Below are 15,125 nucleotides of genomic sequence, written 5' to 3'. Positions count from 1 at the left end.
AAGCTGGTGGAGGAGTAGGAGGACCCTGAGTTTGTCCCTCAAACACAGCTTAGATAGTTATCAAATTATTCTGAACACCCAAGAAGTCAATTGGAGGTCTGAGAGAACAAAAATTGCAAGTCTGTAAGTGGAAAAGCAACCAGCTTTTGGAACGTAGGAGGTGTGGAAATTCACTTGGGAGAGAGAGAACTGTGGATGCAATGGTGGGGAGAGAGCCTGCTTATGGAGGCTACCACAAATATCAGAGGCAGTGGAGCGCAAAATCTGAACTGTTTAGTTGGTTACCGGGGAGGACGTGCCTGGATGAAAAGTGCTCAGGTGGTAAAGTGGGGCAAAATCCCAGGAGTGACAGGGTGGTCTGAGGATCCCCTGGGTCATAGAACAGGTGACACCAAGGTGCTGTGCTGTTCCCAGACATAGGAGCTGGGAAGCTGGCTGAGGGCAGCGGGTCTTGGTGCCAGCATTTTGGTATAAACTGTGAACCAGAGCACAGTTGTGCAGCTGCTTTCCTTGGACCGTCTGGCAAGCCTGGAAAGACCCTCCTCCAGAGAAACATTGCAGGTCCATGCTGCAGATGTCCCTAAAAATTGGAATTTTGAAACTCAGTCATGCACCTAAGATAAAAAGGCTCAGACATGGCCAGGGTAAACATGGGGTTCATAGGGAAACCAGGAAAAACAAATAGGGCGATTGATTGCTTTTCTGTGAGGGCTCACTGAAGAGTAGGGGCATGAACTTTCACCTCCAAGGTTGGAGAGCAGGGCTCAGCCATTTTCATCTGGCCCATCAGTACTGAAAGCCTCCAAGGAGGAAAACAGCACCACCTAGTGGAAGTGGGAGCCGCTTACACCAGGCCCCCCCCCCCCCCCCCCCCCCCCCCCCCGCGCGCGCCCTGGAGGAGCATTTCCATTTCCCCAGGCCCCTCTCCCAGAGGACCAGCATAAACAATTCACTCACGCCAGATTTATTGATCATAGAGTGCTACAAAGCTTCAGCTGTAGGGGAAATAGGATTGAGCTTCCTTTTTACTTTTATTCTTTCTTTTCTTTTAAGATTTTATTTGAGAGAGAAAGATTGAGAGTGGGGCGAGAGGGACAAGCAGACTCTGCCCTGAGTGCAGAGCCCGATGTGGGCTAGATCCAAGACTCTTGAGATCATGACCTGAGCCAAAATCAAGAGTCAGAGGCTTAACTGACTGAGCCACACAGGCACCTCTTTCTTTTATTTTTATTATTTTTTTCATTTATTTACTTATATTTAACAATACCTTTTTAATTTTTTATTACTCTTTTAGATTTTCTTTTTATAGATATATTTTTGGGTTTTTTTCTACATTTATTTATTTATTTATTTATTTAGGGATCCTAATTCTTTTAACAAGCAAACCAAAACACACCAGCATCCTAGGATTTTTGTTTGTTTCTTGTTTTGTGTTTTTGTTTTCTTGTTCTCTTTTTGTTTTTTGCTTTTTCTTGTTTTTTTTTTGTTGTTGTTTTGTTTTTGTTGTTCTTTTTTCTCCTTCTTCTTTTCTGGACAAAATGACAAGATAAAAGAATTCACCCCAAAAGAACAAACACAAGGTAGAACTCACAGCCAGGGAGCTAATCAACACAGATATAAGTGAGATGTCTGAACTCGAATTTAAAACAACGAGTATAAGGATACTGCCTGGGCTTGAAAAAAAGCATAGAATGCACTAGAGAATCCCTTGATGCAGAGATAAAAGAACTAAAATCAAGTCAGGCCAAATTAAAAATGCCATAACCGAGATGCAAACATAAATGGATACCTTAAAAACGAGGATGGGTGAAGCAAAGGAGCAAATCAGTGATGTAGAGATAAAATTATGGAAAATAATGAAGCAGAAAAGAAAAGGGAAAGAAAGGTAATGGACCACGAGGGTAGACTTAGAGAACTCAGTGACTTAGTAAATCATAATAACATTGATATTATAAGAGTACCAAATGATGAAGAGAGAGATAAAGGAGCAGAGGTTTATTCAAACAAATTATAGGTGATACTTCCCTAACCTGGGGAAGGACACAGACATCAAAATGCAAGAAGCATAGGGAACTCCCATTAAATTCAACAAAAGCCAGTCATCACCAAGCCATATCATAGTCAAATTCACAAAATACACAAGGAAATAAACTAGGAAAGAATTCTGAAAGCAGCAAGGGAAAAAAGGTCCTTAACCTACAAGGGAAGACAGGTCAAGTTCACAGCAGATCTGTCCCCAGAGGCATAGCAGGCCAGAAAGCAGTGGAAGGAAATATTCAATGTGCTGAATGGGAAAAATATGCAGCCAATAATTCTTTATCCACTAGGCAGAGGGGTAGTGGGTGGAGGGATGGGTTAAATAGTTGATGGGGATTAAAGAGGGCACTTGTGATGAGCACCAGGTGTTTATGAAAGTGTTAAGTCACTATATTGTACACCTGAAACTAATAGTAGACTGTACGTTAACTAACTGGAATTTAAATAAAAACTTTTAAAAAATATATTCTTCCCTTGGTGTGAAGTTTAAAAAAATTAAGAAGTTAAAAATTAAAAAGATTATATAAGGCCATAATTGTAACATAGTATAATATTTATAGGTATAATGTGTGTAACAATAATATCACAAAAAAGAAGAAAAGGGAATAGAACTATATAGAAGTACTATTTCTGTTCTCATTGTAATTAAGTTAATATAAATCTGAAGCTGATGCTGATAAGTTAAAATACACAGTAAGACCTGGAACAACCACTACGGAAATAATTGAAAAATAGGGGTGCCTGAGTGGCTCAGTCAGTTAGGCATCCGACTCCTGATTTGGCTCAGGTCATGGTCTCAGGGTTCTGAGATCTAGCCCTGGGTCGGGCTCCGCCCTGGGCATGGAGCCTAAGAGTCTCTCTCCTTCTCCTTTTCCCTTCCCCCAGCTCTCTCTTCCTCCCTCTTTCTCTCTCTCTCTCAAAAAAAATTTTTTTAAATCATTAAAGACGTTTACATTAAAAATATTCAATGCAAAAGAAAATAGTAATGGAGAAGTAGAAGAATTTAAAAAACATGAGACATAGAGAAAATAAAAAGCAAAATGGCAGATGTAAATCCAATAATATTAATACCAATTTTAAATGTGAATGCATTAAATAACCCAATCAAAAGACAGAGATTGCCAAACTGGATAAAAAGCAAAATAAGATACAGCTATATTCTGTTTAAAAGAGACACATTGTAGATTGAAAGATAGAGATTGCAAGTAAATAATAGAAAATAATGTAACATGCAAACAACAACCACAGAAAAGCTGGAGTGAGTATACTAACATCAGATAAAATAGATTTTTTTAAAAGATTTTATTCATTTATTTATCAGAGAGAGAGAGAGAGCACAAACAGGGGGAGAGGCAGGCAGAGGGAGAAACAGGCTCCCCACTGAGCAAGGAGCCCGATGCAGGACTCGATCCAAAGACCTGGGATCATGACGTGAGCCAAAGGCAGATGCTTAACCAACTGAGCCACCCAGGCACCCCAGTCAAAATAGACTTTAAAACAAAAACCTACTAGAGAAAACGAGAGACATTTTATAATAATAAAAGGGTCAATCCATCAGGAAGATATAACAATCATAAAGTATATGAGCCTAATAACAGAGCACCAGTGTGCATGAAGGAAAAAGTGACAACAATGAGGGAGGATATAGACAACTCAACAGTAATAGTTGGATCATAGTTGGAGACTTCAATACCTCACTTTCAATAATGGGTAGAACAACTAGGCAGAATATCAAGGAAAAGAAGACTCAAACAATACTCTAAACCAACTAGATCAAATAGATATCAGTAGAATAGTTCACCAAACCGCAGTATATATATTCGCAAGAGCATATGGCTCATTCTCCAGAATAGACCATATACTAGTCCATGAAACAAATATCCATAAATAGATTGAAATAGTAACAAACGTGTTCTCTGACCTTAATGGAATGAGGTTAAGAAATCAATTAAAAATAAAAAAAGAAATTTGGTAAACTCACAAATATGTGGAAATTAAATATACTTCTAAATAATCAACTCAAAGAAGTAATCAAAGAATTATAATATTCTTTGAGATGAATTAAAATGAAGACACAACATACCCAAACATGGGATATAGCTAAAGCAGCAGTGTTTAGAGAGAAATTACAGCTGTAAACACATATATTTAAAAAAAGAATAAAGATCTCCAGTCAATAACCTAATCTTCCACCTTAAGCCACAGGAAAAAAAGACAAAACTTAATGCAAGGAAAAGGAACTAAATAACAAAGATTAGAGCAAAAAACGACGTACTAGAAAATAGTAAAATAATAGACGAAATGAATGAAACCAAAAGGTTCTTTGAAAAGAGCGACATAATTGACAACCCATCACCTAGACTGACAGAGAAAAGGAGATAAGAGTCAAATGACGAACATAAGCTCAGCAAGGGTTACCACTAGTGACCTTACAGAAATAAAAAAGATTATAATAAATACTCTGAATAATTATATGCTAATAAATTAAATAGGTGAAATGGATAAATTCCTAGAAATACACAAATTACTTAAATTGGCTGGAGTACAAGTAATCTGAGTAGACCCTCCCCCCCCAAAAAAAGGAAGATAAGAAATGTGAAATAATTGAAATGCGAAGCAAGAAATGCCACTTTTCGTCGATAGTTCTCCATTGGTTGGTACTGGATTCCTGGTTAGCCTCTTTTTGACCACTGTATTTTTAATTAGTGGTAATAAAAGGCACAAACCTTTCATAATTGGGGTTAAATTGTGCCAGGTACAATTTTTGTATACAATTTTTAACTTGATAAAATATATTTTGGGGGGGCACCTGGGTGGCGCAGTTAAGCTTCTGCCTTCGGCTCAGGGAGTGATCACGGCGTTCTGGGATCGAGTCCCACATCAGGCTTCTCCACTAGGAGCCTACTTCTTCCTCTCCCACTCCCCCTGCTTGTGTTCCCTCTCTTGCTGGCTGTCTCTCTCTGTCAAATAAATAAATAAATAAAATGTTAAACAAATATATATTTTTTTGGGGGGGGGGAAGTAGTATTATCCATTAACTGCTTTTGCTATCCCTGCCTTAGCTCCAAAAATTCACCATTGCCCCTTGTGCTGGAACTTTTTTTTTTTTTAAAGATTTTATTTATTTATTTGACAGAGAGAGACAGCCAGCGAGAGAGGGAACACAAGCAGGGGGAGTGGGAGAGGAAGAAGCAGGCTCCTAGTGGAGAAGCCTGATGTGGGGCTCGATCCCATAACACCGGGATCACGCCCTGAGCTGAAGGCAGATGCATAATGACTGCGCCACCCAGGCCCCCCTGTGCTGGAACTTTAAAACTCAGATCTAAACCCCTGAACATTACACTACAATCCAGAGAGTCTTAGGTTAGTAACTGTATTTTACCCCCCTCTTCCTCTCCCTCTTTCCCTGATGCTGTACACACTTGATCTGCCGTTTCCTTCTCTTTATCCTTCTTGTATACCATCTGTTACATAGAGAGCCCACAATATTTTGAAAGATGTGTTACAAATGTGAATTAAAAGAGAACTCTGGGGCTCCAAATTCTGTAGACCTGAAGTAGGCTGAGGGAACTACTCAGCAGAAAACATAGGCCATTTCCTATGGGAAAAGAAAAATGATCCATAGGTTGGAGCCAAGAGCTGCCTAGATCAATGGATCAGGGAACTACCCCAGGGGAGGCAGAATGAGGCCCAAGTCAAGTAGTATTCCCTGGCCCTGGAGTCAGGGAAATTGATGAAATGTACCCTGAAGTATTTAAAAAATGCTGTGGGCCAGCGTCTGCTGTGTCTTATTTCTCTTCTTTTTGCATTGCCACACCCATCACAATTAATTGATCGTAGTCTCATCATTGTATGTTGAGTATGTGGAGAATAGAGCAGTTCAGAGATATCCTAAATATAAAGAGGATCTGCACCCATGGGGTCACATGTATATCTGGAGTGGATACAGAAGAAAAGATCATGCCATAATTGCATGAGACTTTGGGGGTCTTGCAATTGAGTAGGCATGTTTTCTATGTGGGAGGAATGTAAATAATTGCGTCCAGACAGTGGGTAGTGACATATTGAAAACAACCAGAATATTTCACATCTCCCTCAAATAAGAAACGTTTTTTTGCCTAACCCCTTGAATCTTTGTTGGCCTTGTAAATTGCTTTGCACAATGGAATGTGGCTATAGGATTGTTGCCTGAGTTCCAGAGCTGAACCCTGCCGCTTTTACATCCCCCATGCGTGTAAATAAGCTCAGGCTAGACTATTGGAAATTAGATACCATGTAGAAAGAGAAAGTCCCCAGCCATTTCAGTCACTCCAGCTGAGCACCAGATAACCCGTCCTGGAGGTTCCAGCACCAGGCAAGCTCCCTAGTAAATTTAACTGTTTTGAGTTTCTCCTGTAGACTGTGGCCTAAGTGTACTGCATTTTTCTGTTGTCAGCGTGGTTATGTAAGAACTGCATTTCCCTTAATTCCCTTCCCTGCAGGTTTCTGGGTTAGTATTGTCTAAAAAGAGGTTTGTTTGAGATGTGAGCGGAGTCAGCATAAAGCAGTAGCCGTTATGCTCTAATGATTATGGTTACGTTAGAAAACATGCAGGTGCAGCAGACATGCCAGCAGGTTCCTGCTTGTTTTGCTCTGTGACACTGCATCCCAGTTCCTTTTCTGGACTGCTGGATTTGAGGATCTATAGTAGCCACAGGCCATGACCAGATGCTTCACTGCCTACGCACAGAAGTTAGAGCCTCACATAATTTCTTTACCAACACCCCTTTTATGACCCTACTTCATTGGCTACATGGGCTTGGTTTCTTAGATTGACTCATTGATGTTGCCTCTGATTCTGCAACTCCTCATTTCATATTTTCACTTCTGTAGGTCCTTCCACAGTTGTTCAAGGTCTGATTTCTACGATTAAATCCTTTATCTCTTAATGCATAGTGGCTCTGCTTCCTAAACTGAACTCTGACTGATAGAGTCCCTAACCTAAGTAAAAACTAACAACCCAGATATAGTCAAAGAAGTTTTTTTTTTAAAGAACTGAGATTTTGATTTATTACTTAATTCTGTTCCCCTTAGAGATTTTGTTAATTTCTTCAGCTTTGTTTTTTTTTTTTTTTAAGATTTTATTTATTTATGTGACAGAGAGACAGCCAGCGAGAGAGGGAACACAGCAGAGGAATGGGAGAGGAAGAAGCAGGCTCCCAGCAGAGGAGCCCGATGTGGGACTCGATCCCGGAACGCCGGGATCACGCCCTGAGCCAAAGGCAGACGCTTAAGGACTGTGCTACCCAGGCGCCCTCTTCAGCTTTGTTTTATTTTGGCTTGTGCTATATTCTTTTCCTAAATTTTGAGTTTGGAATTTAATTCATTATTTTTGATATGTGTTTAAAGCTATACATTTTCCTCTGATCACTATTTTAAATATTCTTTATAGATTCAGAGATGTCATATATTTATTATCATGAATTTTAAGAAAATCTCTAATTTTGATTTATAGTTTATTTATTAGCCACCAGGGTTTAATAGAAGATATTTTTAAAATCTACATGGTTCATATCCTTTTTATTTTTAACATTTTTTTTCCAGCTTTACTGGGATATAATTGATACATAATATTATATAACTTTAAGGTATACAGCATGTTGACTTGATTCATTTATATATTGTAAAATGATTTCCACCACAGAGTTACCTAACCCCTCCATCACTTCATATAATTACCATTTCTTCTTGTAGTGAGAACATTTAAAATGTATTCTCTTAGCAACCTTCAAGTATGTAAGACAGTATTGTTAACTATAATCACCACACTCCGCATTAGCTCCACAAAACATGTTTGTCTTATAACTGAAAGTTTGACCAGCGTCTCCCCATCTTCCTCACTCTCCAGTCCCTGGTAACCACCATTCTATACTCTGTGTCTGTAGGATCAACTTCTTGAGATTTCACATGTAAGTGATACCACGTAGCATTTTTCCTTCTCTGACTTATTTCACTTAGGATAATGCTGTCAAGTCCACCCATGTTACTGCAACTGGCAGAATTTCCTCTTCCTCATGGGTGAATAATATTCGTCTGTATGTATATGTATATGGTATCACATCTTCTTCATCCATTCATCTGTTGACTGATGCTTTGGTTGTTTTTATATCTTGGCTATTGTGAAAAATGCTACATTGAACCTATATAGGAGTGCAGATATCTCTTAAAGATACTGATTTCATTTCTTTTGGTTATCTTCTCAAAAGTGGGATTGCTGGATCATATATGATAGTTCTATTTTTGATTTCTTGAGGAACCTCCATACTGTCTTCCAAGTGACTGAACCAATTATATCACCACCACTGATGTGGTATGCCAGAGTTCCCTTTTCTCTGCATCCTAGGCAGCACTCACTATCTTTTTTATGATAGCCAATCTAACAGGTGTGAGGTGGTTTTGGTTAGCATATTTTTGAAATTAGTGTTATCTCATTTAAAATTCACTACAAAAAGCTGAGTATTTTTTCTGAAACTGAGTATGCTTTATATTTCTCATTACAAATGAGGAAATTAAAATGCAAAATAATGTGGTAAGTAGTAAAATCTTGCCCTGTGATGTGAACCCAGGCCTCCAAATCTGACATCCAGTGTGCTTAATATTACACCAGCTGCATATAATATAGTTTCACCAAATTATTTCCTTTTACCTTATGAATACAAGCTAAGCACAATGTAAATATTTCAAAATTTCTTGTTAATATAGAAATATTTAATAGTCATCTAAATTTTATTGGTTTTTATTCTGAGTATGTAGAGATATTAAAGACTTGATAACCACTTAACATCCTTATGTGTCAGATGTTTCCTCACTTTTCATTTCTCTTTTCTTCCCCTACTTCATAATGATTCCAGTGAATATTATAAAATCTAAACCCTCAACCATTCATTGATTTTATTATTTGCAGTATAGATTTTTCTCCAAACAGGTAAACACAGCCCTTATCCTTAAAAATTAGTGGAGGAACTGAGAGATAACATTTGCAATTCCACGAATCAAATTAAAAGAGCTTACTTGACTTATCTTTGCTGTGGTCCAAGAAAAAAATTATCCCTTATGGCTTCCCTGCCCCACAGTATCCATACCATGTACATAAAGCACTTAAGAACAATCACAATATTTTGTGATCCATCTTTAATTCTGACCAAACTAACTTGAGTGTTTTAATAACTCTCACTGCAACTTGATCATCTGTTTATTCCCCAAGCAGCCGCTGGTCTTTTTCATGCCATGTAATTTACTGAATTGATTCTTACCAATACAGACATTATAAATACAATGGTCCCAAGGATTGTGAGCCTCCTTTACTTAGAAATTAGGCACAGTATTGATGTGAGTTCACTCTGGAGCAATTGTCATTGCTTGCAGGTATTAGTTGAATATTGCAATATTAATATGTGTGTGGAAGGATCTTAAAATCATCCATATCAACCCACTTACATTATTTATGAAGAATCAAGGCATCAGTTGATTTAGTAAATTATCCAATCTTACCTATCAAGGACAAGATTTGAATTCACATTTTCTGAATCTTAGGCTGCTGCTATTTCCGCTACGCCAATTTAAGTGAGAGCTGTAATGTCCATTTTAATATCAGGTATGTGGGTGAAGAAACAAATCTAAAAGTTTTTGGAATAGATAAAGTCAGAAGAGCAATGTGGAATTAAAGAAGGGGCACCCAAACTTCAGGAGGGGAAAAAAGCCAACAAGTACAGGTAATTGCATGTAATAATTGGTTTAGTCTTAGAACAGTTCATTTAAAATACACTTATGGCAGAGTTTTGAGAAAGAAAAAAGAAAAAAAGCTAGTTTAGTGGCAAGATGAAAGGAGTTTGTCATGAATTTTAAGTACACATCCTCTCAGTTGGCTTTCAGTGCAGTTTGTAAAGTCTCAGATCTCAGTGGGAACTAGTTTACCTAAGAAGTCTTGTTTTAACTTTTGAGGCATATAGTATTATCTAACTTCTCCTAGATTCACCATACCATCTTCTGTCTCTATATAACCTGTCTCCTATTTGTTCCAAGTGAACTCCTGAAACAGGAAGCGTTTTCTGCTTCAAACTGCTTTGGTGAAAGTCTATAAAATCTAGCAGTTCAAAAAATATGTAAATTCAGGCAGCATGTTACTTAATGGTCTTTCTATGTAAAATATACTTGGAAATGTATGAAACCTTCAGGCTCTAGCTACATAATGTTCACCAACCTTTGAAAAATATTTGGCCTTGGTGGTATGGAACAAGGGTTATTCATGTCTGCATAACTGAAATAAACTGAAAATGAGAGGCTATTTCATTTTTATTCTAGACAATCTCCATTAGAAAATTGGAACATATTATGTTTCTCTATAGCCATTTTCCCTCCCCTTATTTCTATTCCTTTATCCTAACTACTGTAAGGAGACAGTGCCCACATTCCTTTCCACTTTTGTGTTCCCACTATCATGATTCTCGAACGTTGTTCATTCCAGTCCTTCATTCATCATGATGTTTTGAAAAAGTTACCATTCCCTTTCCCTTCAAAACTTGTTGGAAGTTAGCTGTGAAATTTTTTTTAGGTATTTTATAAACTGAGGAGTAAATCTTAAAATAGCTGAATTTTTCTTTCTTTCTATGAAGATTTGCATCTTGTAAGCAAATTTCTCTCTCTCTTTTTTTTTAAAGATTGTATTTATTTATTTGACAGAGACAGCCAGCAAGAGAGGGAACACAAGCAGGGGGAGTGGGAGAGGAAGAAGCGGGCTTCCAGCAGAGAAGCCTGATGTGGGGCTCCATCCCAGAACCCTGGGGTCACGCCCTGAGCCGAAGGCAGACGCTTAACGACTGCGCCACCCAGACACCCCCTGTAAGCAAATTTCTAAGTCATAAGAATTGATCTCGAATTGAATCAATTAAGATATCTGGAAAGACATGGGGAAATATTTGAACACTGTGAGCAGGGAAGTGATAAAACAGGGAACTATCTGGTAGTAGGCTACCACTAAATTATTTCATGCAAAAAATCTCACTTTGAATTTGATCACTGTATTTTTTCCTAGTTCTCCTCCCATCTGGAAATGTCAGAGTCCTTCCAGAAATCAGACTGAATGGCCTGGAATAATCAGTCAGTCATAACTGAATTCATACTACGGGGTCTCTCCAGTTCTTGGGAACTCCAGATCTTCTATTTCCTGTTTTTCTCCATAGTCCATGCATCCACTGTATTGGGCAACCTCCTTATTGTGCTCACCATCGTGTCAGAGCCATGCCTTCGCTCCCCCATGTACTTTTTGCTGGGCAATCTCTCCTTCATTGACATGTCTCTGGCTTCATTCGCCACCCCCAAAATGATTGCAGATTTCCTCAGTGAGCACAAAGCCATCTCTTTTGAAGGCTGCATCACTCAGATATTTTTCCTGCATCTGTTAGGGGGTGCTGAGATTGTACTGCTGATATCTATGTCTTTTGATCGGTACGTGGCTATATGTAAACCTCTACGTTACTTAACCATTATGAACCGAAGAATGTGTGTTGGGCTTGTCACGCTTTCCTGGATTGTTGGCATCTTTCATGCTCTGAGTCAGTTAGCATTTACTGTGAATCTGCCCTTCTGTGGACCCAATGAAGTGGACAGCTTCTTCTGTGACCTCCCCTTGGTGATCAAACTCGCCTGAGTAGACACATACATTCTGGGAGTGTTCATGATCTCAACCAGTGGCACGATTGCCCTGGTGTGTTTCATCCTCTTGGTGATTTCCTACACGGTCATCCTGGTCACTGTTCAGCAACATTCCTCTGGTGGGTCCTCCAAAGCGCTCTCCACTTGCAGTGCCCACTTCACCGTTGTGACTCTTTTCTTTGGCCCATGCATTTTCATCTATGTATGGCCTTTCACAAACTTCCCAAAAGACAAAGTGCTCTCAGTATTTTATACCATTTTCACCCCCCTCTTGAATCCAGTGATCTATACCCTTAGAAATAAAGATGTCAAGGATTCCATGAGAAAACTTAGTAGCCGCATCTTTAAGTCTAGGAAGACTGATCATACCCCTTGATTTCCTCATACAAAAATGAAATACTTGTTTCGCATTTATCCTCCTCATTCAGTTGGTCAACAAAGTGATGCTACTGCAAGAAACTGGTAGTTCATGGCAGAACTATTTATGTAATCAGTCTCCGCAGTCACAGAGCTCTGGTCATGTTAATTGTCCTCATACAATATGGCATTAACTACAGGGCACCATCAAACCTATACTCAACATTTTACTGCACAGAGACCCACTTTTGGACTATTCAACTTCTGTCGGATATAAACATATATTTGAATATTCCTTCCCCTGAGACATATGCATGTTTTAAGAGTAGATTCTCTCCTAGTCTCTTGTAATAGCCTCTAAGAAAAGAGGCAAGTGTGAAAGCACCGACACCTAGTATAGTACCCCTGTACACTGAAGTTACAATGAAATTTTTTATTGGTGACAAAGGTGCTGATGAATGGATTATTTTAGTTTAAAAGTCAGGAAAAAGTGGAAGGTTCTTGGTAAGTAAAAATATTTGTTATTTAATGTTTTTGTAACCCATCTTTGATGAGAATAAGAATGTATCTTATTTATATTCTGTCCCTAAGTTCCCTAGAGTGGATTTTCCAATTTTAAAGTAGTACACTTAACTCCAGAAAATTCTTATAGATATATATATATATCTATATATATATAGATAGATAGATAGATAGATAGATATAAAAGATTAATATGTGGTATACAGTAAATTCTATCCATGCTCCCATTCTAAAAGATGACACTAAGACCCAAAGACACAGCTTTTTCAGGGTCATGCTAGAGGCAGGATCTAGGTCATCCACCTACAAATAGAGATACATGTTTATTTTCTAAGCAGTAACAAGTTATTTTGGTGCTATACTTTTTGTTATATTGTTTCTGTAATCAAAAGATAAATAGTTATGTCCTAAAGGATCTGAGTCATTTTCCCCCTGATTAAACACAGTATTTGACTTAAAGGACCTATGAAATAGTGGTCTTTCAACATATTTGATATAGCTAATAACGGGAGTTTTTAGAAGATAGAAATCATCTAGCAGTATCTATTGATTTTACAGATCATGAAAGTGAGAATTGGGGAATAAATTTCCAAAGGTCATGTATATATATAATGACAGTATCCTAGAATGTGCCTGTCTTCTCTCTCTGTCTCCCTCTCTCTTGCCCTCTCTCTCTCTGTCTCTCTCAATTGAACAAGGGCTAGGTTATCTTCAAGAGCATTTGGTCATTGTCATTCTGAGAGCTACACATAGAAGAAATGTTTAATGCATATAAGTGGATGAACTGTAACCACAAATAATTATCTGCCTGCTTGCCATTGTCAAAGTTAGCATAACATTGTAATATTGTACTAGCTTGGGTTTAGATAAAGACAGATGAATATATAGAGATGACTGATGGGATAAATACATTGTAAAGAGTTGAAAGAAAGATAAACCAATCATTAGGGGAATGGATGAGCAGATAAATGGAAAAGGAGATGGATGGGGGGATGGCTGTATAGCAAGATAGACAAATACTTAAAATCATAAATAAGTGAAAAAATATCTTACTATATTGACTCAATAGTCCATGTGCTGAATCTATACAACTATAGATTGCAACTGTCACTTGTTTAAAATTTAAAGGCTATTGAATTTAGTAAAGTCAAAACAGGATACTCTGAAGTGTGTTTCTTGTGATGAAGTACAACCAGTTCAGTTTAGGAATATATTTAACGGTCACTTGAGAGATCCACCAATGAATTAACATTAGTAAAAAATAATAATAATTTATGGGGTGCCTGGGTGGCTCAGTTGTTAAGTGTCTGCCTTCGGCTCAGGGCATGATCCGGGTGTTCTGGGATTGAGCCCCGCATCAGGCTCCTCTGCTGGAAGCCTGCTTCTTCGTCTCCCACTCCCCCTGCTTGTGTTCCCTCTCTCGCTGGCTGTCTCTCTGTCTGTCAAATAAATAAAATCTTAAAATAATAATTTAAATACCTTTGGTTTATTTATGACTCTCTGAATATTACAAATCTGTTCTCCCACCTTCTCAACTCTGGTGATGAGATCAAGGTTCCAAGTTGAGTCTTTCATATTTCGTTCTGATCAACAGCATACGGTTGGCTCATCAGGGTAAGGAATGCTGCAAATCTTTTGTCAGACTGCAGATTTTGTGTTCCAGTTTAGCATCTTCACATACACACTGCTAGGATTATAGCCATATAAATGTCATGAGTTTCATTATCTGGAAATTTACGTGTGCTTGAAAATAAGATTCCAAGTATTAGGAGAACAACACGGGAAGTTAACCCCAAAGACAAAATCTAGATGGTTGGCATAAGCATCAACCTAGGAAAATTTGCATAATGGACTCCCATTCTCCATTCTAAGCCCTCCACCTACAGGGTCCTCTCCCTCCTTGCCTCGTATTCTCTGCTGACAATAAGTTATCTGAGCATCCCTTTTTACCTGTCATATAACACTGAGTCCCAACTCTGTGAAAGACAAACCTAGCAAACAATTTCAGGAAATAACCTGATTTTATGATGCCATCTCTTCACCTCAGAGAGTCATTAGCCTAATTGAAACTGTGTGTAGTGTGGTTCAGTAGAGCAAATTTTTTCTTCTCTTTTTTATTCTTTAAGTAATTAGATTCCCTGTTCTCCATTTACCTCTGTTGAGCTTGTTTTACAAGTTGATCTCTAATTATAGTCTAATAAATGCAACCAGGAATAAATGTATATCGGGATATCAGAATACTTAACATTGTTCAAAAATTAAATGTACACATACACAATAAAATTGAGATTTGTTTGCGACTGGATGAGCTACAGCAGCAAGCCATCAGCCCCAGAGTTCCCAGTACCAAAATCCCTTTAGATGTATTTCTCTCCCAGCAAAGAAAGAAAGAAAGAAAGAAAGAGAGAGAGAGAGAGAGAGAGAAAGAAAGAAAGAAAGAAAGAAAGAAAGAAAGAAAGAAAAAGAAAGAAAGAAAGAAAGAAAAAGAAAAAAAAGAAAAAGGAGAGAGGAAAGAAAGA

The 15,125-nt window shown here is 38.1% G+C and overlaps 1 pseudogene; it reads left to right on the top strand.

The window, feature by feature from the left end:
* The first annotated feature begins 11,155 nt into the window (after positions 1-11,155).
* LOC113249663 (olfactory receptor 4K3-like) lies at positions 11,156-12,103 on the top strand (annotated as a pseudogene).
* The last annotated feature ends 3,022 nt before the right edge of the window (positions 12,104-15,125 follow it).

Source organism: Ursus arctos, unplaced genomic scaffold (assembly GCF_023065955.2).
Source record: "Ursus arctos isolate Adak ecotype North America unplaced genomic scaffold, UrsArc2.0 scaffold_4, whole genome shotgun sequence".
Lineage (NCBI taxonomy): Eukaryota > Metazoa > Chordata > Mammalia > Carnivora > Ursidae > Ursus > Ursus arctos.
The sequence above is the reverse complement of the archived record's forward strand: the minus strand, read 5'-3'. Positions and strand labels throughout refer to the sequence as shown.